Source organism: Aedes aegypti, chromosome 3 (genome assembly GCF_002204515.2).
Source record: "Aedes aegypti strain LVP_AGWG chromosome 3, AaegL5.0 Primary Assembly, whole genome shotgun sequence".
In the NCBI taxonomy this organism is placed as follows: Eukaryota; Metazoa; Arthropoda; class Insecta; order Diptera; family Culicidae; genus Aedes; species Aedes aegypti.
The window spans coordinates 366,421,143-366,447,776 of record NC_035109.1 but is presented as its reverse complement, the minus strand read 5'-3'; the positions used below and the strand labels follow the sequence as shown (position 1 = coordinate 366,447,776).

General features: G+C 35.9%; 1 long non-coding RNA gene across 1 annotated transcript in view; it reads left to right on the top strand.

Annotated features, from left to right (window-relative positions):
- LOC110678942 overlaps positions 1 to 20,371 on the top strand; it is a 33,656-nt gene extending 13,285 nt beyond the window's left edge. Inside the window, exons 2-3 of the long non-coding RNA XR_002502067.1 lie at positions 8,556 to 8,925; positions 20,169 to 20,371. This is a non-coding gene — a long non-coding RNA (uncharacterized LOC110678942). The remainder of the gene's footprint in view (positions 1 to 8,555; positions 8,926 to 20,168) is intronic.
- Positions 20,372 to 26,634: the final 6,263 nt, after the last annotated feature.

The following is a 26,634-nucleotide window of genomic DNA, read 5'->3' as shown; positions in this document are numbered from 1 at the left end:
AACATTTTATGGCAGCCCATCGTAAAAGCTAGAAATTTTTGTGTGATTTACCCAATCACGAGTTCAAAAGCAGCAACGATTTGACTTAAGTGAATTTTTTGGCAATTTTTAATAATTGATATAATTAAACCAATTGAAGGAATAGCTTCATGATATCTTCAGCAAAGTTGTAGATTTTGACGAGATGAACAACTTTGAGAAAGACAGTTTTCGTGCAGGGCTTCTTCACTTTAGTTAAATTGTTATAATTTGTAAACTAGTGATTGGAAATTTTGAGTGATTTTTGTATCAATATTGAGATAAACCTTTGACTTCAAAAACATCGCTCTTCAGAGAAAAAGAGAATTTTTTTCATCTGTGAAAAAATGCTCTAACGCTACCTCAAACAAATTTTATATCTAGCACAATTCCCTTATGCTCGGTGTCAAAATCGTATAAGTAGTTGATTTACATTGCTATTCCATTACACATTCCCGAAAGCTTCGGTTCCGACCCCATGAGCATTATACGATAGACAACGGTGGAATTCTACTCCTAAAGTGGTGAAATGCAATTCAAAAATTCCTTCAGGGCATCTGCAATGATTGCTGCGGAGACCGTATGAAAAGTGCCGGATGGAATGGAATTTATAAATTTGCATATGTACATAGAGCGAGGGCTCTGCTAATGAAGAAACGCCCTGAATTCAACCGGAGAAAATTGAATCATGCCCCGGAAATGTTTGAAGCAGACATGTCTTCATCCAGATGAGGAAAATAATTGACTCCAGTTTTATAGACTCGCAAGCCGAATTTGCATTTGAAATAGACGATAAGTTGAAGTCATACTAGAAGCATCAAATCCACTAAAATTTCAAGGATCCTCCGCAAACACACCGTGTGAACAATCGAACCCATTATGGTTCAGGTGAACAACATGCGTCAATTTACTCAGTCATCGATCCGTCCGGAGCCCCGAAAAAAAATCCCATCTTGACCGTCACCTTCAACACTGAACTTCAAGCGCTCGAACGAAGTGACAACGCACTGTCCAGTCCCGGGTGATTGGTCCTCTTCAGCTAGAAGTAAAATCCAATCGCCATCACCGCCACTTCTGCCAGGTCACATACATGGGCGGAGCCAGGGTTTCTGTCCGCCACAATCACGCAGACTTGGAGTTCTGATAATTAACCTGAAGTGTACGATTTGACAGATAGCTATGGATTATTCTAACAATGTTTGTAGGAAAATTAAAGCTTTTTTATTTTACAATCAAGCCTTCATGCCCAACACAGTCGATTACTTTTTCTATGTCTAGAAGAGCAAGACTAGTAGAATAGCCTTCAGGCTTGTTGGAACGTATCAAATTTGTTTCACGTAAAAGTTAGTGAGTGGTCGAATGTTCATATCGGAATCCGAACTGTTCATTGGTAAAATATTTGCTTCTTCACAGAAACCTGACAAGATGATAAAGGACTTTGAAGTGTTTTGGATTCCGAAGAAATTTAAAGGGCGATCTTTGCCAGAAAACTGGAGCCCCTGTCCCACCTCTAGCTACGTCCACGAACACACACAGATCCCATGTGTGATGTGGTCTCTAAAAACCCCAAGATCGCGCACGCTTCAGCAGTTCAAACAACTCATGCGATCCACACTGCTTGCCCTCCTACTCTGAAATCACATTAATCGAACGCGCGCAATTGATGTGCCCAAAAAACAGCGCTTCGATCATGCCAAAGCGGCGCATAGCTGATCTCGAATAATCATTTTCATTGTTCACGCGGCTGCTATAATACTTTGGTGGGATGAAACGGAATCTCGACACTTCTTCGTCACTCAGCTCCGAGCGTCTCGAAAAAGTTCCCATCAACTCAAAACCGTCAATCACCTGCACAAGCCGCGCAGCAAAAATCGATGTAAAAAGAGCAATTACCGGCTTCCTAATGGACCTAGTAGGAGTCATTCGCCCCCCGAGCAACTCCGGAATTAGTAGCCATCACTCGATATTCGCGCTTGAGACCTAAACCGACCATTACCATAATGAGATCTTCATCAGTGTCAGAGGCTGCGGAGCACTGCTATTTTAGATTTTTTTTGGTGTTGATTGAAGTCTAATTAAAAATTCACGACGGACTCGACGGGTTATAGCTTCCAAGCCAAGCTGAAAGATTGCCGCTGATTCAATCTCAACAATGATCTCCACGGGTAGTTATGACCCTTTGAATTTTTAATATAGACTTCAGTTTCTATGGGCGGTGCTGTTGGAAAATATTTGTATGGTGTATTGAATTTAACGATATCCTTTCAATTGTGCAAGCTCATTAGCTCAGATGATAATCATACAGCTACAAAGAGGGGTTTTGTCGAAGATTGCAGGATTTAAATCGCAGTCCCAATCTATTCGTTAGTTTTATTCAGAATTCAGGACTTGGCTTATCTTACACGAAAGGCATTCTTTCGTCGTATCCCTATCTAACCCATCATCAGAACTAACACTAATCAACCTGCATTTGTCTTTGCTTGCAGCCATGCACTTTTGGAAGAATTGATGGTAAAGCTTGTCCTAGACGGGGTCCTCTCCCTTACTCGATATTCCGTATCTGGATATCAAGCAAGAGAACCTACTATGATAGTTTTCATGGCTACCTTGATGGTCCCTTGGATCGCATTTTGTGTTCTACAACTCGATACCTCACTAAAGCTTCGATTACACAGCGCGTGCATTGCGCGAACATTTGTGCAAGTTGCATGAATGTTTGCGCGAACTGTGTAATATATGCACGAATCACTGGCAAACATTTTGTAGGAACATATTCGTGCATTCAAACATGTTGGTTCGTCGAACTTGCGTTGCATAGTAACCGTAGAAAGTTGTGTAGTATGAAAGGAAAGCAAATCAAATTGATAGTGAAAACATTGGCGTTGGGAGAGAATTTCTCCAAAGACTCATCCAGAGATTTCTCCAGGATTTTTTTGAAGATTCCTCCATGTATTTACCCACAAATTTATCCAAGATAATCTCTACAGTGATACATACAACGATTTCGCCAGAGATTCCTTCACAGGGAAGTTTTGATCGCAACCAGATTATTTTCAGACCCGATAGGGCTCCAGGAGTACCTTCAGCAATCCTTCCAGAAATTCTGCTTGGTGTTCCTCCAGGGATCCTTCCAGGGATTTCTGCAAAGCATGTTCCAGGGATTCCTCCAAAAAAACCTCTACAGGGATTCCTCTAGAGATTTCGCAACGAGTTTCTTAAAGAGTTCCAGAAAGGAATACCTCCAGTGATTTCTCCATACAATCCTTCGACAACATTTTTAATAAGATTCCTTCTGGAATATTTTTAAGAATTTCTCCATGAACTTTTTCAGGGATTTGTCCAAAGGTTCTTCAAGGTATTTCCAAGCGATTTCTCATGATGTTTTTTCAGAGATTCCTCCTCACATTCTTCCAGAGACTTAACCAAGCATTACCCCAGAAAAACATCTAAGGATTCTTGCAGTTGATGTCTCTGGATTTCTCCTGAGAATGCTCCAGGAATTCCTGAAGGGATTCCAGCAGGAATATCTCCTGAAATTCTTCAAGTAATTACCTCAGGAATTCCTAAAGGAATTCCTCAAGAGTTTTCTTTAGCAAATCTCCTAGAGATAGCTTCCGCAAAATCGCTACAGGAAATAGTTTAAGGATGTTTAGAACTACACAACTATTTTTACAAATCCTTCAGGGATTCACCTAGAAGTTTATCTAGAGGAATGTTCTGGGCCTCAAAAAATACCTTCGGGGATCTTTGCAAGAATTCCTCTAGAAATTCTGCTAGAAATTCCAACGTGAATTCCTCCAAGAATTTCTTTTGAAACAATCTCGAGAATTTTTTCAGGGATTCCTGCCAGCATTTTTCCAAAAAAATATTTTTTTGGAGAAATTCGTAGAAAAATTCCTACAGAAAAACTTGGAAAAATTTCAGAAGTAGATCCAAGAGGAACCTTTAGCAAAAATATTAAGAAATCCCTGTAGTATTTTATGGAGGAATCTCTAGAGGATATTCTTTGAGCACATCTTGTTAAATTTCTGGAAAAAATCCCTGGAGAAATTCTTGCCAGAGTTTTTAGAGACATGCCCGGGAAGAACCATAAAAAGGGTTTTCTTGAGTAATCTCTGGAGAAATTTCTGAAGAAACTGCTGGAAAATCTCGGAAGCAATGCCTGGCAAAATTGCTGAAGAAGTCCTTGGAGACATATCTAGACACATCTTTGTAGAAATTCCTGGAGTATCCTTGGACAAATTTTTGGAAGAATTACTGTAGATGTTTTGCTGAAAAATTCTCTGTCTATATTTTTCAGCAAAAAAAAACCTGGAATAATCCTTGGACGTATTGCCAAAGTTCTTCCTAAAGAAAATCTTAGGGATTTTTTTTTTGAGAAATTTCTTACTAAATTCTCTGAAGAGTTCTTGGAGAAATAGATACCGTAGGGATTTTAAGAATATTGTGAATGATAAAACGACCTGCTTTAAATCTCCCTAATAAAGCTAATAATAATAATAAAACGACCTACTGGGTGGCAATACAACGTTATACAATAAGTTTCTGTAGAAACATTTGGAGGGATCTGAGAGAGTTCCTGGAAAATCCCTGCAGGAATTATTAGGTGTAATTTAGGAGGATTATTAAACAATGCAAAATTGGATGAGTATTTGCAGAATTCCTAAGACAGTTCCTGAAAAATATCATAATTATGCAATAAATGAAAATTTTGAGGAATTCGTAAAAAAATCTCTGGAGACATTTCTTGAACTAATTTTTCTTCAGGATAAACTTTAGTCCGAAACCACCTTTCTTAGATTGGTTCCGATAGGGCTCTGGAAATACCTTCAGTAATCCATCCAGAAATTCTGCCAGAAGTTCCTCCAGGGATTTCACAGGGGTTTCTCTTTGCCAAGAAAGTTCCTATGGAATTCCTGTAGGAATACTTCCAATCATTCCTCCAGTATTTGTTTGCTGGTATTCCACCTGGAATTTATTCAGAGATCCTGTCAAAGATTCTTGAAGCGATTTCTCATGGTATTATTTTAGAGATTCCTTCAGAAATTTTTCAAGAGGTTTTTCCAAGGGCTCTTCCAGTAAAAACTTTATATAGATTCTTGCCAAGATGTTCCCATGGATTTGTCCAGGAACTCCTCCAAGGATTACTCCAGAAATTCTTCCAAGCATACTTGCCACCTCAAGGGATTCTACTAGAAATTACTTAACGAATTCATCAAAAGGTTCTCCAAGAGTTTCCTTCAGGAATTATCTCAAAATCGAAAATCGCTACAGAAATTACTACCTGTACTTTTCCAGGAAAAAATACCGAATCCCTGTAAGTTTTCATTGAGGAAGTCAATTGCAGGATTCTCTGAAGGGAATCCTAAAATATCTTTGAACATTTTTTGGAGGATCCAATGTGAATTAATGTCTGGAGAAATTTGTAAATATCTGGAAATATTCCTGTAGAAATTTCGATAAATTGCTGAAGGAATCCATGCAGGCATCTGTGGAGTAAACGAATAGGCACCTATCGGAACTGATATTAAAATACGATTGTGATCGAAAGTTTATTTTTTTAGAAGAATCTCTAGAGAAATTGTTGTTGCAATTCCTGATGATAGTCTGGGAGGAATCCCTGGATATATCCATGAATAAATCTCTGGAGGAATTTGTGGAGTAATCATTTGAGACATCTCTGCAGAAAGCTCTGAGCAATTTCAAAATATTTCACTGGAGGGAATCCTAAAGGAATCACTGAAAAAATCACAAAGAAATCCTTGAATGCATTTCTGGAGGACCAGGAGGTTTTCTTTGAGGCCTAGCTGGCCCTGTCCCAAAACTGCGGTTGCGGTTGAGTTTTTTAAAAATGTAGAGTTAAAATATCTCTTGACTTTTAGGTAAAATTTCTAGATTATGATTCATGGACTGATACCAACTGATTTTATTATCAAAATTTACTAATTTGGCTGTTTCGAAAACAATTCCGGGTATCCTGATATAAAAATTGTATATGTGATATTTTTCTTGCCGTCATTTTATCCAGATTTATAAAATATCATGAATTTTGGGCTATCGTTTTATTTCAGTATAAGATGGTTTGAAGATGGTCTCACCCTATAGGAACCAGTTGCGGAATATTCCGACTAAATCTTACTGTTGTAAGAGGACCACTATTGATCCTTTTGAACATTTCAATAAATAATCATGAAACTTGATCCGTCGTATCATTATTGCGTATGAATTTTTGAATATGATAACTATCAGTTCCCTCTGAAATAAATTTCAGGTGCCAGTGTGTCCATTAAATGAATTTTATAAACAATCTCTGAAAGAATTTTGTCGTTTTAACTTTTGTTGAAGTATCCTTATAAAAATTTGAAGGTATTTGTAGAGGAAACTATAAGGAAATTTCTGAAAACAATTCTTGAAGAAAATCTCAAGGAATGCATGAAAGAGTTTTTGAAAGAACCTGCAGACATTTTTAATGAAATATTCAATAAAAAAAACTTAGAACTTGAACATCTTCAATATTCAAATTTGAGATTATTTTGTTCAGTTTTATTGATAATTATTAACTGTTCTAGTTGACTGTATAATTCGTTTACATAAAAATAAAAATTTATATGAGAATTTCCAGGAAGTAATTAATAGCTTCCTTCAAAACTATTTTTAATATTCCTTCTTAAGCAGGTTTTTATAGAAAAGATTTTTAAGAAAATTGCTCAAAATTTCTTATGGATTATTCTCCGGTATTACTTCAATCATTAGTAATTAACTCAAAATTAAAAATCAAGGAAAATAAAAAATATAAAACAATCCTGATCGTTGCTGATAGTTTTCAGGTAATTCACTTCGAATCCCAGCATTTCTCATCTAGGAGTTGTTTTAGGAGTTCTAACAGCATTTCTCCCCCAGTTTTTCTCAAAAAAAAAATCGAGAAGGATAACTCCAGAAATTTATTATGAGTCCTTCTTAAAATGCTTCCAGTGAATACTTTCTCCAACTCCGATTTGTTCATCTAGGAATTAAAAAAAAAAACATCTAAAAATTATTGGGATCGCAAAAATTTATCTTATATGCGCCAGAAAACATAGCTTGAGGAATCTCGAAAAACTGTTTAGAAATCTTCAAAGATTGTATAGAATAATTTGTTGAGAAAGTGGTGAAAGAATTCCTGGAACTACTAATGAAATGAACAAATGCCTATAGGCTTCTAGGAAAAAAAATGTAGATTTATTCGCGAAAATATATTGAGAAATTTATAGAGTATATTTTTTTAATCAGAACAAATACTTTTACAAATTTATGGAGAAATGCTTCAAGGAAGTTTGACTCATAATTTCGTAGATAATCTGAATCAGCCATGCTTGATTCTCTATTCCAAATATAAATTACATTTTTGGATATAAGCCTGATAGAGGTATTCAAAAATCGTAGAACAAAATCTTAAAGTAAAAGCTAGAATATTGAAAAATATACGAAAAACGTTTACTGAGTAATTTCTGAAAAAAAAACGATTCCTGAATTCCTGAAATATTGTAATAAAATATGTAAATTTTCTAGTAAAACCTTGAAGGAAACGCTGATTAAATTGAGCATATAATCTGTATATGGTAATGGGAGGATATGTTGCAACACTGACGATGTCATCAAGGAATTTCTAAAAATCGTGAAATTCTTGAGTTTCCGATGAAATCTTTTCCTTGACATTTCTACTGGGTGATTCCTGAAGACAGTCCAATACATTCTTGCATGGATTTTTGGAAGGATCTTTGGTAGGATTTGTATTCCTGGTATGTTGGGAGAATTCTTCGAAAATACTCCTAGAAAGATCGCTTATTAATTCCTGAGAAATTTTTTCAATTCATATCTGAAAATAAAGAAAGTTTAGTTGAGAGAAATCGTTTATAATAATATACTTTGATAACAGCAACATCAGCAGTGACATTTTGACAATCAATAAGTAAACCACACATTGGTTACTACGACCATCAGTCATGGAACCACAGACGTGTTTGTTCGAACCGTGTAATATATGGGCGAACAGTTCGTTCATACAGATCCTCGAACAGTTCGCGTGAACATCGAACGAATTTTTTTGAGCGAACGTTCGTGCATTGCACGCACTGTGTAATCAAGGCTTAACTCGATGAACCCTTAAATATCGAGTTATGGAAAGTTGACTGTATGATCAAATTTATATCATCCCTATGAACCATCGCTATGGGATAATTATGCTTTTATGGACACTATAGCTCTATATATGGATTATCCAGTTATTTCGTGTTTAAGGCTTTCAGATCTTTATGATCTCCATTTGATTTTTGCCTCGTCCAAGTACTTCCTGAGACCAAAAGTATCATGCCTGTGGTAAAACCCATTCTTCCCATAACTGTTTTGATAGACAATGTTTAATGTGTAATTTAATAGAAACTAAGAATGACGCAAACAATGGGTACCTTCCAAGTTGCATAAGCCATAATTAAATTATCTTCTAGTTTGTCATTACAACCATAATTAACCGTTCATGTATGTCTCGTCTTCTCTTCTAGCGTCGCCCAACTAGAATCGGATCATTATTCACACGGAAGCCCCAGCACAGCTTCATCATACGGTCATGGGGGACCGCCGCTACCTCGCTTTCACTTGGTACCGATTTCCCATAATCCATGTGATGTGACGTAGTGGTACCTTCCCTTGGCTATTACAACACTTCCTCCTCAGACCACGACGATGACGATGGGACGTTGAGGAAAATCAGAGATGAATAACGCTAATCCATATCATCAACCCAACCAACTCCAGGATTCCAACGATGACGTACATCCTCAGAAGCAACTCCATCTAGCGAGAGGGAGACCAGACCTGCAATCTTCCGATCCGCACCGGGCGATAAACCAGCGCTATTTCAACACGTTCAAAGTACACTGAGTCCTTCATTTACATAATTTCTATTGACGTAAAATAATATGAATGGAATTCGTGTGCATTTAAAGATACGTGGGATTCGTTTAGCACATATTTATGAATGCTTTTTTTTTAATCTCGAACATTGGAGTTTACGTTAAACCAAAAGAACATCTCAGAGGTAACAATATCCTCGGTGATCATCTAGTATGTGTCTACTTGAAATCACGAAATTTTTGGAGTTTTGTTGTTCATATTTATAAAGGTAACGTAAAGTGATCGTTACCGGGAGCATTATCATTGCAATTCGTACTCATACAAGACCAAACAACTATAATATATTATATTTTGAAATCAATAGGCTGCCGGTACCAATGGTTGTAATGTACCAGTAGATTGGACTATGGAATAAAACGAACATTTTTCGATAAAAACGACATGTGCTATTCTTGGTGGATAGGTGGATAGATCGTCTCTAGTTAAGTCGATTTGCCACATTTCAGCTTTTAATCTTATCAAAAAGTCATATAAATAATTAAGTTTATGCAAAAAATTTGCTCCCTTGCGCCAGTAGTTGCCGTCGCGTTCCAGTAGTGGATCAACGGATGGAAGCAATTTTTAAAATGGGTGTATAAAAATGAAGAAATGCCTTAGAGATGATCTTTATGCTTCATTCGAAAGATATTAATTGCTGTTCCGAGGAAAAAATGTTAAACCTATGTAAAAATTTACCAGTTTGTTTAAAATTCCTTGTATCATTCCCGAACGTCTACTATTGGAGCACTAGCGTAACTACTGGAACACGTTTACCAATAGTGGCTCAAGCGATTTTATGTTAAAAAATTGATTCTACCCCATTACCCCGAATCCCATTTTACCGAATGCCATTTCCCAGAATTCCATTACCCCGAATGTACCATTACCCCGAATTCCATCACCCCGAATTCCATCACCCCGAATGCTATTTCCCCGAATTTACAAGTATGTTGACATGATGACAATGATGACATTTCTCAATGATATTGGAATTCGGGGTAATGTCATTCGGGGTAATGGGGTAGAATCTAAAAAATTAGTTTTATTACTCTTTTTATATTTTTTTCATATAGTAGAGGTTGAAATCTTTCTGTTGACGCCAAAAGATCTCTGTTAAGGCTTTTCGTTATTTTGTTATGATTTTTTATAGGTTAGGTAGTCCACTAATGGCACCGGCACCCTAACTATCTAACTATATTCTTTCCGGAGATATTGAACAAGATTTTGGGTTCAAACCAAACTCAATAATATACCTATGTCCTATCAAGTTTTTTATGATTACCCAAAAACTACTTTTAATGAAGGCGTTCGAATTTACAGGCGTAACCAGATTTCTCCCGGAGGTTTAAGAATAAGGTTCATGTTCATGCAGACTCAAATAAACATAATGCATAAATTTTTGAGTCCAACGACTGATCAGGGTTTCTTGACCGTTGAGTACAAGACTTCGGATCTACAAACGTAACCAGTGATCTCTTAAAGATAAATGCCTAAGGTTTACACTCATGTGGACTCATACAATTTTTTTGGATCAAGATCTCTTCTTCTTCTTCTTGGCATTACGTCCTCGCTGGGACAAAGTCAATTACGATAAAAGGTTTTTTTTTAAATCTTTGAGCAATCTACACGCATAACTGGTGATCCCTAAATAGTTAACGAGTAAGGATTTTATCTAAACAAGCGCAGTAGCAGGGTTGGTAACCATCGGTTTCGTCACTGACCGATGACGAAAAATTGAAAAAAAAAAATCAGTGCGTGAAAGATCGTCATTTTCTTTATCTTCGATGACTGACAAGAATACCACGACGAAACAAAGCCGCAATAAGTCCACGAGTAATATTTTTCGTCACTCTTTCCGTCACCCCTCCGCACTGAACCAACATAAGCTTCTAATCGTCATCGACCGCACAATGGATCATTAAAATAAGCAAAACGGCCACTATGGAAAGCATAGATAGCGCCACCGTAGCCTTGTGTGTTTGACAGAACAGCAATGCTGTGACAATGGCATCTTTGTTTTGATGCAGTGAGCACTGACAAAAACTACCTTCAATGATCCATTGCAGACAAAGAGTACTTTGTCAGACTCTGAGCTACGAACTACTAGCCAACAAGGTGTTTTCTGTTAGCAATAGGGTCCTAAAGCCCTGTCTCGATTTTAGTGCCAAACGCATAAGTTTAGGCCAAAAATACATGTTTACTCAATTTTCTAATGTTTTCCGTGCGTTGGTTTAAGTCCAAAAAACATTTTTTTATGTTTTTTTGGATTTTGTCACACCCCTTGGCTTAAACTTGCATTTTGGGTGTATTTTGTTTTCCGTGTCCCTTCCGAAATGTCAGATAGGAACAACCCCAGTGTTAAAACTAAGACCCCTGTGGTGTTTTTGTCGACTAAGCGAACGTCAAACATGATCTCAAGTGTCAAGGTTCATTTATGGACCCAATTTTAAAATTTAAGTTTAAACATGATATAGCCGTCATTTGAGCGGGAAAAAATGCTAAAGTACTTGAAGTAACATTCTCTTTCGTGTTGTTAAATAAAAACAAGATATTATTATAAATTTTAGGACCCAATTGGGCAAGCACGTTTTCTAGAAGTTATGTTAGCCCTGCTGGTATGCGCGTGCTACCGATAATATGAAGGTATTTTGTTCAACTCCAGAAGCGCGCTGATCTTTTTTTTGCGAGTTCCTTTTCTAATCGGCCTTTCAATTGGCACCGAATAGTTGTCTGCCTTTCTATTCAAGCTGAACATGTTTAACGAAAACACAGACAGAGAGAAACGGCAAAGATTTTTCGTCGCGACGAGGTGCTTGGTTGCTGGTAGTTGAGCGTCGTTGGTTGCACTGAGCTGAGGTAGTGATGAAAACTTTTTATTTTATAATTTAGGACATTGTGCGGCTGCTGTAAGACAGATAGTTTTTCATCAGAAAACACAAACTCCTAGCCTGGGTGCCGCGATAGAATCAGTTTGGCTCTGTCCAGCCTTTTTCTTAATATAGCCTCCATTACTCCGGGATCCTTGCGTTTTTTGTACGGCATGTATCCCAGGTCCTTCGACGTGATGGTGTGACCAGTCCCGATCGACACATCCAGGTCAGCAGCTGTCTTCCGGATCGAGCGGTTTATTTTTCGGTGAACCCGCTCCCTTTTCATCTTGATGGCTGCTGGCGTCCTCGCAGAACGCGGCCGTCCGGATCTCACATGGTCCTTGGCCGAGCCCATCTCTCGGTAGGATTCCAATCGCCGGAATATATCACTAGGTCGCTCAACTCTCGTAAACAACTTTACGTCGCGGTACTCTTTCATCGTACGCTGTAAACAAACACCAAATGGCAGCAAGTCGACATCATGCACGTCGGTTGGACCACGAGGCTAAAGTTGACACCAATATCAATACACAGAATGCACAAGGTGTGCACCTACACAACGATGAAAAGTTGTATGAGCCATTTTACCATATGGTTTCCGTTTATTTACCAGCTTTGAAAGTTTCTGACGGGCTTTTTTCCAACAATGGCGCTGGTGGCAATGCAACTAAGTTTTTTGCAACAAATTTTCGCATGTAAAATTGAAGATATTTTTCATCTACAGGTAACATAAAACATGTAAACCGGCAAGAACCATGCGCTGAAAGAGACAGGGAAATTATCGTGAACAAAAATGTGACCAACGCCATTCAGATGTCATGCTACACGGTAAAAAATAGGCACCATGCTATCAATAGTTCTGCACTTGGATTTGCACTACTGTTGAATCTTGACAAAATCAAGGTAACATCAATTGAATTCAACGTTGCATGTTTTGATTTGAAATAAAAAAAAGTTAAAATAAACATTTCCGCCTGACCCAGATTTGAACCACCAACCTTCGGAGTACAAGCCTAGTGTCTTACCTCGACACTAACTAGCATCTGTTGAAACGGATTGAATTGATCTCAATCAGTTTCTACAACGAGCTATCAATGATTGCTCTCATACAAAAGACATGATGTTCAAAATCAACGACTTTTCACTTCAGAGTCTAGTTCTAGAGACAGTAGAGCAAATCCAAAGTTGAAACTCTTCAAATCATGGTGATTAGTGTTTTGAATTGAATCAAGTGATCAATCTATTCAATCGAACGTGCCTATTTTTTACCGTGTATAGGTTTTTGAACAACAACAATGAGCGGCCCGCCAGAAAACGTCATTCGAACGTCTCGTAAAATGGCTTATTCGAACTAATTGAACACCCTGTTTATGGGCATTAGGGTGCGGCTTACTTTTTGAAAATTCTCAAAACCGAAGATTCGTGTGCTCTTCAGTTTTCAAATGACATAAAAAGAGAAACCTCACATTTTAACCCTAAAACATAAGATTTAAAGGTGGCGCAAGCGACATGAAGGTGAATTTACAAGTTATAATACAGTATCAGACATATAAAATGCACCAAAACCGTTCCCCCATACAAAATGGTCAACTTCAGAGAGCTATAATTCCGCCGTTTCTAAACCGATTCTTTTCATTTTTCTGTGACGAACTACAAATTACCTCAATTTTTGAAAACTATTGAAAAAGTTGTGTTAAAACTATTGATTCAAAAGTTACAGATAGGTTGAATTTTGACATAAAAAATGCACCAAGACACAAAGTGATGTAGCAGACAAACTATTCGGCGTATCATTTCGGTGTCTTCTACATCACTTTGTATCTTTGTGCATTTTTTATGTCCAAATTCAACCTATCTGTAACTTTTAAATCAATAATTTTAACACATTTTTTCAATAGTTGTCAAAAATTAAGATAATTTGTAGTTCGTCACCGAAAAAATGAAAAGAATCGGTTGAGAAACGGCGGAGATATAGCTCTCTGAAGTTGACCATTTTGTATGGGAGAACGGTTTTGGTGCATTTTATATGTCCGATACTGTACATGACATTGAGTGAAGTCTACAAAAAAAAAATTGTTTTATCAATTTAAAAGCTCTTAGCATCAATTTCTTCAAAATTAAATTTTAATAAAGCGTTCAAATTTTCATAACTTTATGAATTCTCCACCGATTATTAATCATTTGATTAATCGAAACAAATTTGTTTGCTTCTAAACTGTGGCTGAAAAACTTTTCAATTAAAATAGTTTTGAATAGGTAATTCACCAAAAACTGACCAAAAACATGAATATTATAATACAGTCAAACCTCCATGAGTCGTTATTGAAGGGACCATCGACTCATAGAACAAAATTTCTTTGGAATGCTGTTCCAAGGACCATCGCAGTAACCATGAAATTTTAAATTTAGTATTTAATTTAATTTATTTCGAATTTTAGCCAGTTTTACATAAAAAATTGCTGAAACTGTTTTGTCTCATGACCTTCAAATTGGTCTTGGAAATAATTTTCCATAAATTTTATAAAACAAATACAGGTCGGACTCGATTATCCGGAGTATCAATTTTTTTTCACTCCGGATAATCGAATCCTCCGGATAATCGAATCACTAAGAAAAAAAATAAAATCTTCGATAAAAGAACATAAATATTATCTTTTTTTGTTGTTTTATCTATATGATGCGGTGGCGTAGCCAGAAATTTTTTCTGTTCCTGTAGGGGTTTTTACAAGAAAAAAAAAAACAAATTTTTATCAGTATACACAAAAAAACACTTTTTCAAACCCTCCATTTCTTAAATACGTTCAAAACTGCAAACCATTCATATTGTATGTTGCGATACCAAATTATCTCAGATTTATGCATTAAAATTGAAAAACAAGAACATCAAAAACAAATTCCGGATAATCGAGTCTGAAATTCCGGATAATCGAATCCCGGATAATCGAGTCCCCGGATAATCGAGTCTCCGGATAATCGAGTCCGACCTGTATTTTTTTCCATTTTTAAAAATATATTACATTGGATCATACTTAAAATAAGAAGATTTTGAAATTACAGTTTAAAATAAAATTTAAAAAATTTCAACGATCAGCAAAAAAAATAACATTCTTATAAATTTTCATTTCTTATAGAAGATCATGTTTTGGGTCATTTTTGGCGAACAACTAAATCAAAACATTTTTTTAAATTAAATGTATTGTACAAAAAGTTCAAAAATAACTTAATTTGCTTCAAAAACATGTAAAAAGATTTGGAATCTGTTGAGTTTTCACGACTTCACGGTCAAATATAAATATTTGTAAGTAAAACAGGAACAATTTGAAAAAAAAAACTATTTCTAACGAAAACAAATTTGGTGTTCTTTAAACTATTTATAAATTCAATTTTGAAGAGTATGATGCAAAGAGCTTCAAAATTGGTTAGAAAATTACGAAGGTTTTAAAACTCCACTAGAATGTCATATTCATTAGCTTGTATATTCACTCTCAAGTCGCTTGCGCCAGCCCTATATTTCAATGTTTTTGGCACAAAATAAAAGATTTCTCCTTTCATGTGATTTATATTAAGCAAACGAATTAATTGGTTTCGAGAACTTTTGAAAAATAAGCCGCACCCTAATGAGCAAGGGCGTAGTCAGGCTTTCTGTCAAGGAGAAGGGGTCTACCATTAAAGTTTTTTTTCCACGAGTTTTTTGGCTCCAAACATATATTCAATCAAATGTTAAACTTTAAAGACGTAAATTCATAAATTTTATATAAGATGGACGTTAAAAATAGCGTAGCTGTCATATTTTTTGAATTCGAAAAGTTTATTATGGCTGATTAGAGTTTTGGCTAAAATGCCTTTTTTTATATACAATGATGAACTAAACTAGTGAAAGTGAAGTTAAATGTGTTTCATTTTGAGTGAAGATCTCCGGTTGTTGTAAATCGAAGAGCTTGAGGAATCCGGAAGCAGGATTTGTAAGCAGTTAAACTTGATTTACGAGAGTTAAAGTAAGTGTCCATCTTCATAGAGGGGAAATATTTGGATTTGCTACAAACGAAGACGTGAAAACATTTAACAAAAATTTGGTGAGATAGTTTCTTTTAAATATTTTTTGTAGGTTTTCATGTTCTACAAAACTAACCGTGCCAAAATCGAACGATCTTTTTTAAAGAGCATTATTACCAAACCATTAATCGTGAACTGAAGTAGAAGTCATCCTAAGACATTAATTTTGATCGAATTTAAGAAATTGTAGATAATAAGTGCCGAAATCTACAAATTTTGGAAAACCTCTTGATTTTGACACGGTGCTAAAATCGAACGGGATGTTTCCAAAGGGCACTGTGTCGATATAAATTTCACTGCTGAGGCTGTAGTTTGTTCTTGCCATAACGCTAATCCAAGAAGGAATGGTTGGGGGGACGGACCTGGTGTAGTGGTTAGAACACTCGCCTCTCACGCCGAGGACCTGGGATCGAATCCCATCCCCGACATAGTCACTTATGACGTAAAAAGTTATAGTGACGACTTCCTTCGGAAGGGAAGTAAAGCCGTTGGTCCCGAGATGAACTAGCCTAGGGCTAAAAATCTCGTTAATAAAGTCAAACCAACCAACCAAGGAATGGTTGGGAAATTTAGCAAGAAAAATTCACGGACAAAATATTTTGAACCCTTGCCTAAGAGGATGCTTGAAAACATTCTCAGTTAAATTGCTGGTTACGTGTTGGTTCTGCCTTTTTTTCAGAAAATAGAATTTCTAAAAGGATTTGATAATGTTACACAGATATCTCAAAACAAACGTTAGTTGCAAGTTGCATTTCATCAAATAGCTCCAGAAAACTGAGAATTTTGAGAATGGGTTTTCAGGATTCATTCTGGACTAAATTTTAATTATCAGAAAAAAGATTTTTAAGGAAAAATATAATATAATGTGTTATTTCCGAGCAAGTTCTAGAGAGAATGTATGAAGACATATCCCAATAAATATGTAAAAAGATTCACAAAGATGACATCTTGAATTAATATCTGGAGGAATACATACAAAATTCCATGTACGTAATATAGGTATTCCACTGAATAATTCAATTTCTTATGGGTATTCCAATAAGCAGATCAAAGATTTATTCAAGTTAATAATAATGGCTTCCATATATGTTCGTTGCAAGAATACCCAGACAACCAGAAATCGCATGAAAGTTCATGTTACAACTCGTTTATTCATACTAATCACATCAAACCCGCCAAACACCGTGGATAAACTCGTCAGACTGATAAGTTTCATCGCATAAAACACTTATTTTCTGAGTTCATTTGTTCATTTTGTTTCGTCTCGTACACTCGCACAAAGTAAGTCGCATCAATCCGTAGCAGCTGTCAAATCAACATTTGTTATCATAAGTTAAGTCGCATAAGATCATAGGTTAGTTCGGTAGAATATTTATACACTCGCATTGTATGTTATAACTCATCACATAATATATGCACGCATATCGCCTCCACTTTTGTACGTAGAAGGCCTTTTCGCGACATCTTATAAGTGAAATTTTGCACATATAACGCCTCCAGGTGATCTCGTTATACGTACATTTTGGTTGTCTGGGTATCTTAAACAATTTATATCATGAATTGTTTCAGTGTTTCTTGTATTTTGAAAAAAAATGTGGGGATTTCGTAGATGAATTTTTGGACCTGTCTTGGCAGTTATGCCTTATCGGATTTCTTCAAACATTCTGCTAAAAATTCCTGGATGAATTTATTTCAAGAAAACATAACAGATGCATGACAAAAACTTTTAGTATCATAACACAATTTAGGTAGATTCCTTACTTGATCCACTCGTTAAGTTTGTAGATCTGATGACCTGTACTCAAAAGTGTTATTCGATAACCTAGAACAGTCGTTGTACTTACATATTTTGGTACAATATATGTAATTGAATGAGTTCGTATGGATATCAACCTTGTTCATAACCCTTGAGAAAATCACTTCTCACGCTGATAAATATAAATATTTGTACTCAAAGAAGTTCATGTGAAACCTTAAAACGGTTGTTGAGCTCACAAGTTAACAGAATATATTTTCCTGAGCCTATATTACTATAGGGGAACTATGGGTAAAATGAACACCCTAAGCAATTTTCCGTTTTCTTGCTTATGAAGCTGTCAGATTCTTTTTCAATAGCTCGGAACTCAAGAAGGATGCTTATGCAATGTAACAAGTTGAGATATTGTAATGAAAATAGAATTTTATCAACATTATTATAATTTTGAAAATTTCTTTCCGCAGAGTCAATGTTCCAAACATGTGGGTAAAATGAACATGTTACGGGGGTAATATGAACATATACTTGGTGGTAAAATGAACATACAATGGGGGTAATATAAAACATATACTGGGGTAAAATGCCGAGAATCATGCCGCAACCCGTTCAATTTAAGGTGAAGATGAATCGAAGCCAAACCTCAAATTTTCAAGAGCACTCGCTGGTGGTGACCAATCGATTAAGTTTTCAGCTCAAACGGGTGTTCGGTTCTCCAGATTTGTGCTCTTGAAAATTTGAGGTTTGGCTTCGATTCATCTTCACCTTAAATTGAACGGGTTGCGGCATGATTCTCGGCATCTGGTACATGATCAATGCATATCTCACAGATATTCCGGAATCGATGGAATGTTTTGCTGCGACCATTTGGATGACTGTCTATGTCATTCTTTCTATTTTCTCCGGAAAACTTTCGGCATCTGAAATAAAATCCGGTAGTATTCGCCCTGAGGGGGGTCTGTAGCCTTGAGGTTACGCTTTCGCTTCATAAGCGGAAGGTCATGGGTTCGATTCCCAGCCCCTCCACAAAAAACCCGTCCAGCAACCAGAAGACGCCTCACGGAGGACCGTGCTTTGGGGAGCACATCCATCCTCCGTCAGTATCAGATGGTGACTGAGACAAACTGACCCTCTTCGCAGGCAGCTAGCCTCACTAATAGCAGAGCTCTCTCCTACCTGCTCAGTGTGAGAGTAAAAAGAGTAGGAGAGAGTGGAAACTACATGTAAATATAGATAAGTTGAAAATAGATCTGTATCGATAAAGAAGCTACAAATCAACTGAGTCTGGCACAGTAGTGGCCACGAGCACGGAGTGCCTATAAATAAAAAAAAAAAAAAAAAACACAATTACATATAGTGTGTTTTTTTTTAAAACAAAAAAAAAAAAAAAAAAAAGTATTCGCCCTGCCATGGTGTTCATATTACCCCCATCTCGAGTGGTTCATTTTACCCCCAAAGAATTAGCTTAATCAAATCTTTTGTTCTAAGAATATACAAGATAAAAATATTTTCAATTCCGTCTACTTATCATAAATACCTTAAAGATATGATGTGCTAAGCAGTTCAATAGATTTTTGATGATTTTAGTAATAAAAACCTTAGATTCCACGAGTGAAAAATTACATCATATGAGAAAATGGATTGTGCTACTTTTCCCCGAATGTCGTTTTCCGAATGTCGGTTCCCCGAACGCCAGTTCCCCGAATGACCCTTTTCCCCGAATGCCATTTCCCCGAATGACCCAGTTCCCCGAAAAGTGGTACTGTTCGAATAGGAGCTCTAATAGTTTTTAGTAGCAAGATATATACTAGAAAGAACGATAGGCAATCGAAAGAAGGAGGTATTTGGTCTTTCTCGACTATACACATGTTACCAAAAATGCTGAGGACGGTAAAACTCCTAAGAAGCGCCAATCAAATAAAGAAGGGTGCATATCAGATGACCAGTACGTTCACTTACCTGAAATGTAAAAAGTTATGACAATTATGATTGCCAAAAACTGTTCGGGGAAGTGGGTTATTCGGGGAAACGGGATATTCGGGGAACAGGCATTCGGGGAACTGGCGTTCGGGGAAACGACATTCGGGGAACTGACATTCGGGGAAAAGTAGCACAACCGAGAAAACGGTGAGGCGTACTTTGTTTTTGTTTCCTTTTCCAGATTTTGACAGTTCTAGATCGCGCTAGAGTTGTCGAAATAGTTTCTAAGTCTGAGGATTAAGGATTATGCTTTGTTTTACATAAATTTATAGCATAATTACCGTAAAACACAAACCTGTTCATTTTACCCACAGTTCCCCTAGATTTTGTTTTTTGAATCTTCTTCGTTACGCTTGTAGATCCTGAATGTAGACTTGAAAAATATAAGATAATCAGAAATAATCGTTCTCTCAAAATCTAATACAAATTTTGTGTGCTCTGTTCACGTTACACATATTCATTTCTCGTAAAATTCTATTACCTTACCCCAACTCATTGCCTAAATGAAGGTTTCACTGTACACACACTCAAATAATAATGATTTCCCATCGTTTGCTTCATTTTAGCCTTGCTGGCAGAGCCGATTACTAACACGACGGCAGCCTCCACCCGAAATTGACGATCCTCCGTCACTTGGCGTGACCCGGACCAAGGCAAGGCAATTCCTCTCGAAGCCGGCGGGAAACCAGATTAGGTGATAAACAATCTCTTCCCGGGCCATTATCTATAACCAAACTGCAAATTAAATAAACGCTTCTTGACATCCGTTCGTTGAACCTCTTCATCTTCGTGGTGCGCCGTTTGTTTGGTCCATTCCGTTGTTCGTTGTTGGGTAGATGTAAGGTAAGAACACCACTCTGCGCTGATGGATCTTGGGTTTGTAGCGAAACCATCGAATGAGCGAGCGTGTACAGAGTATGTGTGTTTGCATAAATGACAGGCCTTGAGCAGAGGGCGACCGACGACGACGATGACGGCTACGGGGCACAGTGGTTCGAAGGTGGCGAGAATCGCAGAAATTCGAATGTTATACAACTCCTTGTGCGTTATATGGACATGATTTTCAAGGAGACTAATATTTGCGATTCATAATTCACCTATTTATAAATTTAAAAAGAGAACTAATCGTATTGATAGTTTTGGGGAAGTTGTTTTTAGATACATAAAGTACACAGTCAATATCTATATAGCCCACAAGAGCATATACTATAGAATGTGAAGTACGATGACGGATGCTAGGATTGTTGGCTTCGCCAATGATATCAACCTAATGGTCTATAGTGAATCGATGGAGCAAGTAGAGTTAACCGCAACGAACTCCATCTCCGTAGCGGAATGTATGAGGTCTATTGGTGGTAGTGGAAAACAATCGCAAGTCGGAGCAAAGGGCGCTTATCTCGGTAGGTGATTGAACCATACAGTCCTAACGATCCTTTAGACTCAGCTTGAATAACCCTGTAAAAGAGCGTCTACGGCTGTAGCGGTGATTTCGTGGATGATATCTAACAGTTCTGTAGTGATTATTGGCAAACGTGAACTCATGGAAGACGTAGTGCGTCTCATATTCTTTGCGAGTAAACTCAAAGCAAGGTGCAGAAGACAAGAGACTGGTGCTCGATTTTTAAAAGCAGCTCCTCTTATTTAGCAACATGTTGCCGTGTCCTAAAAATAAACAACAAATCTACTTTAATTTAAATGATTTGATATTCTAATTAGTTCATACATAAACTTAAGGGGGAGGATGCTGATTGAGCATCACGAGAAAAACTCGAAACTTGAAGCAATGTTCGTTATTGGTTCATTAACATGTTCGGCTTAACAAATTTTATTTTAAATTTCGATTAACTAGACATGCAGTTTAACAAAAAATTGATTACAGAAGGTTTAATATTTTCAATTCTCAATTACTGCGAAACAATATTAAATTATTATTAATAGAGAATCAAATTCCTACTGAAATTAATCAACCAATCCAACCTAATCATCCCTATGTGGAGAAGGCTCAAGGATGTGCAAAAATTCATCTGAATAAAGATATAACGATTAAATGCAATATTGATGCAACGACCTACCTCCACAGTGAGATACAATGCTACACAAGAAATTAATTTCAATCATAATGTCTTTATACATATTCTAAGAAAAAATCCTTCACTATACTTTTGATGAAATTACTTTAAAATTATTTGAGCAATTCCCCTGGAACTCTTCCTTAAATTCCTCTTGAATTCATCCAAAACCCCTCTGGGGTTGTTCTGGAAATCTTGGTATTATTTCTGATACATCTCTAAGTACTTGAACATCAGTATTCTTGAAGATATCCGTTTGAGATTCTTCCAAACTTTTTTATTTTTGGGATTTTTGCAGAAATCCATCTGTGATTTTTGCGTGTATCAGTGAGTTTTGCGTGTTTTTGTGACTTTTTGCGTCAATAACCTTATAATACCTCTGGGACTCTACCAAAAATCCTGTTGGAATTCTCCTGGATATCTTTGAAGGATCTTTCGAAAAACCATAGGGCATTCTTTCTCTGAATTGTTCCTACTAGTTTTTTTTTCGGAGATTCTGTCCTCAGATCTTCCGGAATTACTTCTAGGATACTTCTGGGTATTCTTCCTGAATTATGCAAGAAATCTTCATTTGATTATTCTTTCTAGTGTCTCCCTAGGACTCTATCGGAAGTTCTTCTATAATATTACTGGACTTCTCCCGGACATCCTGCTGGAAGGCATAAAAGTATATTTCCAAGTTTCTTCTTAACATTTTTATAAAAATTTTACTATTATTTTGTAAAACCTTTTGAGATTGATCCGGGAATACCATATCATCCAGATGTTATTCAAGGATTCTATCAATAGTTTTCCTGGGATTGCACTGTAAATCGTGCTGGAATTCATCTGGAAATACCATTAGGATTCTTTTAAAAATAATTCTAGGATTCTTCCGAATATGCTTCTAAAATTCTTCTGAATATCCTTCTGGGAATTTCTTTGGAATCGAAAAAGAATCACAAAAAGATTAAATCAGAATTTTTGAGGAGTTTTCGGAAGAATTTTTGAGAAATTTATAGAATAATTTCGGATGGATTTCCATAAAAAAGATTGTTGGACAATTCCCCTAGATATGTCTGAAAAAACTTCCAAAACCATTCCATAGGAATTTCCGGAAGAATCTTGAAAATGGGAACGGAATAATCTGACGGTGGAAGAATAGATTTCTTTTATTATAGTTGCAGAGGGATTTCCGGGGATATCCAAAAAAGTATCAGCAACATCCACCAAAGAATACCTGATGGATTTCTGTAAAAAAAATCAGAGGTTTTCATATAATTTTGGATGGATATCCGGAAGAAATCCTGAAAGATTTGTGTAAGAAACCCTGAAAGATTTCTGATAAAATCCTTCAAAAGATATTCAGAAGAATCCCAGATCTTTCTAAAGAATTCCATCTCTCTTAAAAGCAATCCTAGAAACATTTTCGGCAGATTTCCAAAGAAATTTAACGGAAAAATCCCGGAAGGATTTCTATAAAAAATCCAAGAAAAATTACCGGAATAATCTAAGAGAAAGCCCCATGAAGATTTCACATAGCGATCAGAGAGATAACTATAATAATTTCGGTGAGGTTTCCGAAAGAAACTAAGCGGAATTTCCGAGAGGTTTTTGGGAAAATCCCAGAAGGGTTTTACGGTAGAATCCCATAAAGATTCTATTGAGATTCTCTGAAAGATTTTCTGTAGGGTAGAAGCACCGGTTTTGGCCATAGTGGTGTTTACCGTTTTACATAGCCAATTAGCATGAAACCTTTTGTGATCAGTATATCACATTTATATGATAGACATACATTCATTTACTCGTCATAATTGATTTAAAACATAAAAAAAAACAATTAATTTTGATTATGACTTCAACTCTCGTACACATAATTTGGCCAGGGTACTCTTAATTTAGCCACTCTCATAAGAAATCAATGTGATTGGCCAACTAAGGAATCGACACTAAATCTCTGGCCGAAACTGATTCTGATGTCCTTAGTTGACTAACGAGATTTCGAAGCATAAAAATGGTTTTATCTCAGTTCCGATATTTTGCATACATAGTATGGATTGAAAGCTTGCATTTGACATATTTGAAGTTTAAATAGGGCTTCCCATATTAATTTTATTTGCATTTTCTCTTAGGCTGGACAAAACCGGTGTTTTTACCCTAGTATCATAAAAAAAAATTCAAGTAAAATCCCAGAAGCATTTTCGGAATAATCCAAAAATGATTTTTGGACGGAACAGCTCAAGAATTTTGAGAAATTTTCTGATAAATTTCAGATTTATTTTCTATGAAGGATTCCATGAGGATTAACGTAAAAATTTCAAAGAGTATTTTTGAATAGTTCCAGGGAAAATTACGCAAGAATTAATGAGGGATTCCAGGATGAATCCCAGAAGAATTTTTAGAAGAATCCCAGAGAGCTGTGGAACTTCTTGATGAATCCTAAAGTGATTCATTTTATAATCTCAGATAAACTTCTGGAAGAATGTCAATGATTTCAAAAATTGATCAAAGCTTGTGTTGTACAAAGCTTTTCAAATTCAATTCACGCTGGATTTTGTCAGAAATACGCTCTACATAAACACCATTTAATTTTCAAACGATTTATTTTAAGTAACAAGAAATTTTTGAACGTGCTGCCAAAATCGAACTGACACTGCATATGTCAACAAAGTTAACGCTCTCCTTTGTGTTGAAAAATGCGATCCTGTTAAAATGTGAAACAGATAACAGACGCAACGAACATTTTTGTCGAAAATACCTACAACTAACTCATCAGAATTTCGATATACAAGCTTTGAAATATTCAGTTCAATGGTTTCCCTCAGTTACCGATTATCGAACTAATCAACCGAAAACACCCACTATCTCACTAATCTACATCGGCAGATATAAAAGTTTCGATTTTTCAAGCTCACTAGCACCTCCCAGTGGCAGAATATCGTAGAAACACATGGTCCTGAGCCAATAACAAATAACTTTGTTGGAAACACATTAATTTAATAGCTGTTCTGCATTGTGAGATATGAGTTAAAAATGTGTGATGCTCACTAGCGCCTCCTAGCTGCAGAATGTTTGACACGTTAAAAAAAAACATCGGCTTTCTAGCTGTTACACTTTGTGAGATATGTGAGTTTAAAATATTTGTAGTGTACAACCGCTTCATAGCACTATGGGCCAGAAAATAAAATTTCGTGACAAAATTCCAAACACCTTCAAAATGAACAAAAATGAACCTAAAAGTAATACAAACTTGAGGAAGCATGAAAATGTCATGTTTGGGATGACTTAGATGCATTTTGAATTGAATTGAGAATAATTATGAGGATTGAGAGTATTTGGGAAAATATGTTAATTAAGGCATTATTAATTCAAATTCGCTCATATATCATTTTACAAAATATATAGTACATTTTCAAAGATATGTTTCAAACATTTCAAAGTATTATGAAGATACACTGTCAAGTTTCTCAGAAAAGTTAAAAATTGCATGCAAAATGTGATCATAGTTATCATAGTTATTTGGAATGCATTGGCAACTGTTTATTTGATGTATTTATTGGTCTTTCACCGTACATTTGCATTTAATACACTATTAAAATTATATAACGCAATATTGTTACTGTGCATTACCTATAGAAAAGCCTTACAATCATCAGAAAGTTATATAGATATGGTCCAAAATGGAACAAGATAATATGAATCACATATTTGTATATGATATGCTGTTTTAAAATATGACACTTCAAATTGTTTGAAGGGTTTCAATCAAAATCACTTTAGAAACATTATTGTCAGAAATATTTTAGCTGTAATGGAGGCCTAACTTGATATGTTAAACCATCAGAACACCTGGTCAACCCAAGCTTATGAAATCCATTATATGATTACGTGGAGCAAGTTCTTATATAAGAAACGTGAATTGTTGTCCAGATCTCGTATTAAATTGATTTTAAATTGAAATACCGTTAAGTCACCAGTCACCGTGCGGCCTCCATTCACCGTGCACATATACAAATTCCTACAGAATATTCATACAATTTTCACAAATTATTTTTTGTCAGCAAAATAAGATAAAACTGATGAAATGAAGTAGTTTTTGTCACAAAGCATTTTGAAAAACCTAGTTTATGTAGTAAACATCATGTGAATTCTGTTTGATAATAAGATATTTCAACACTCTTAGTAGAAACACCAAAAATTCACATTTTTCATTTTAACGATAGAGTATGATTTTTTTTCAAAATATCAACAAGTTTTCATTGTGGATACTATAAGTAAGATGTATTTCATCATATTAGCAATGAGATTTTATGTAAATTAGAATTTTATATTGTGTTTCAGTCGAAACCCAAATGCACGGTGAATGGATCCCTCTCAGTATGTATGGTTCCTATTACCGTGCACTAGTGTAAAAGGCATGAAATTATTCGGTAATATTAGATTTATTGTTATATCATCATTAAACTACTTCATATTTAGTTTTTGATTGAATATAGAATGATTTGGACAATACAGTCAAACCTCCTATAACGATTTTAATGAAAAAATAATTATTCAGCCAATTTTTAAACTTTTTATGGATATTATTGTAAATGAAGATTTGAACAGTCTTAAAAATGAGTGCGCTCACTATTAGCAACATAGTTGCTCCATCAACAACGTTTCTTCAAGAAACAAAAAAGAAAATCATGGCGAAATCTATACGCACGGTGAATGGTGCACTAGTGTGCACGGTAAATGGTGACATAGAACGGTACGAGGCGACCTTAACATGAGATTTTTAAACATAATTTATGAGTAATTTTTAGTTATGCATCACTAGTCTTAGATTTTTCCCTGAATTATTATATAAGTGTACGCTACGTAGTGGTATTCTAATACGCTTCAAATTATTTGGAAAAGTTATATAATTTTTTGAAGTGCAAATTTTTCTTAAATGCACGGTGAATGGTAGCATGACGGTAAATCAAGTAGAATTAAAAAT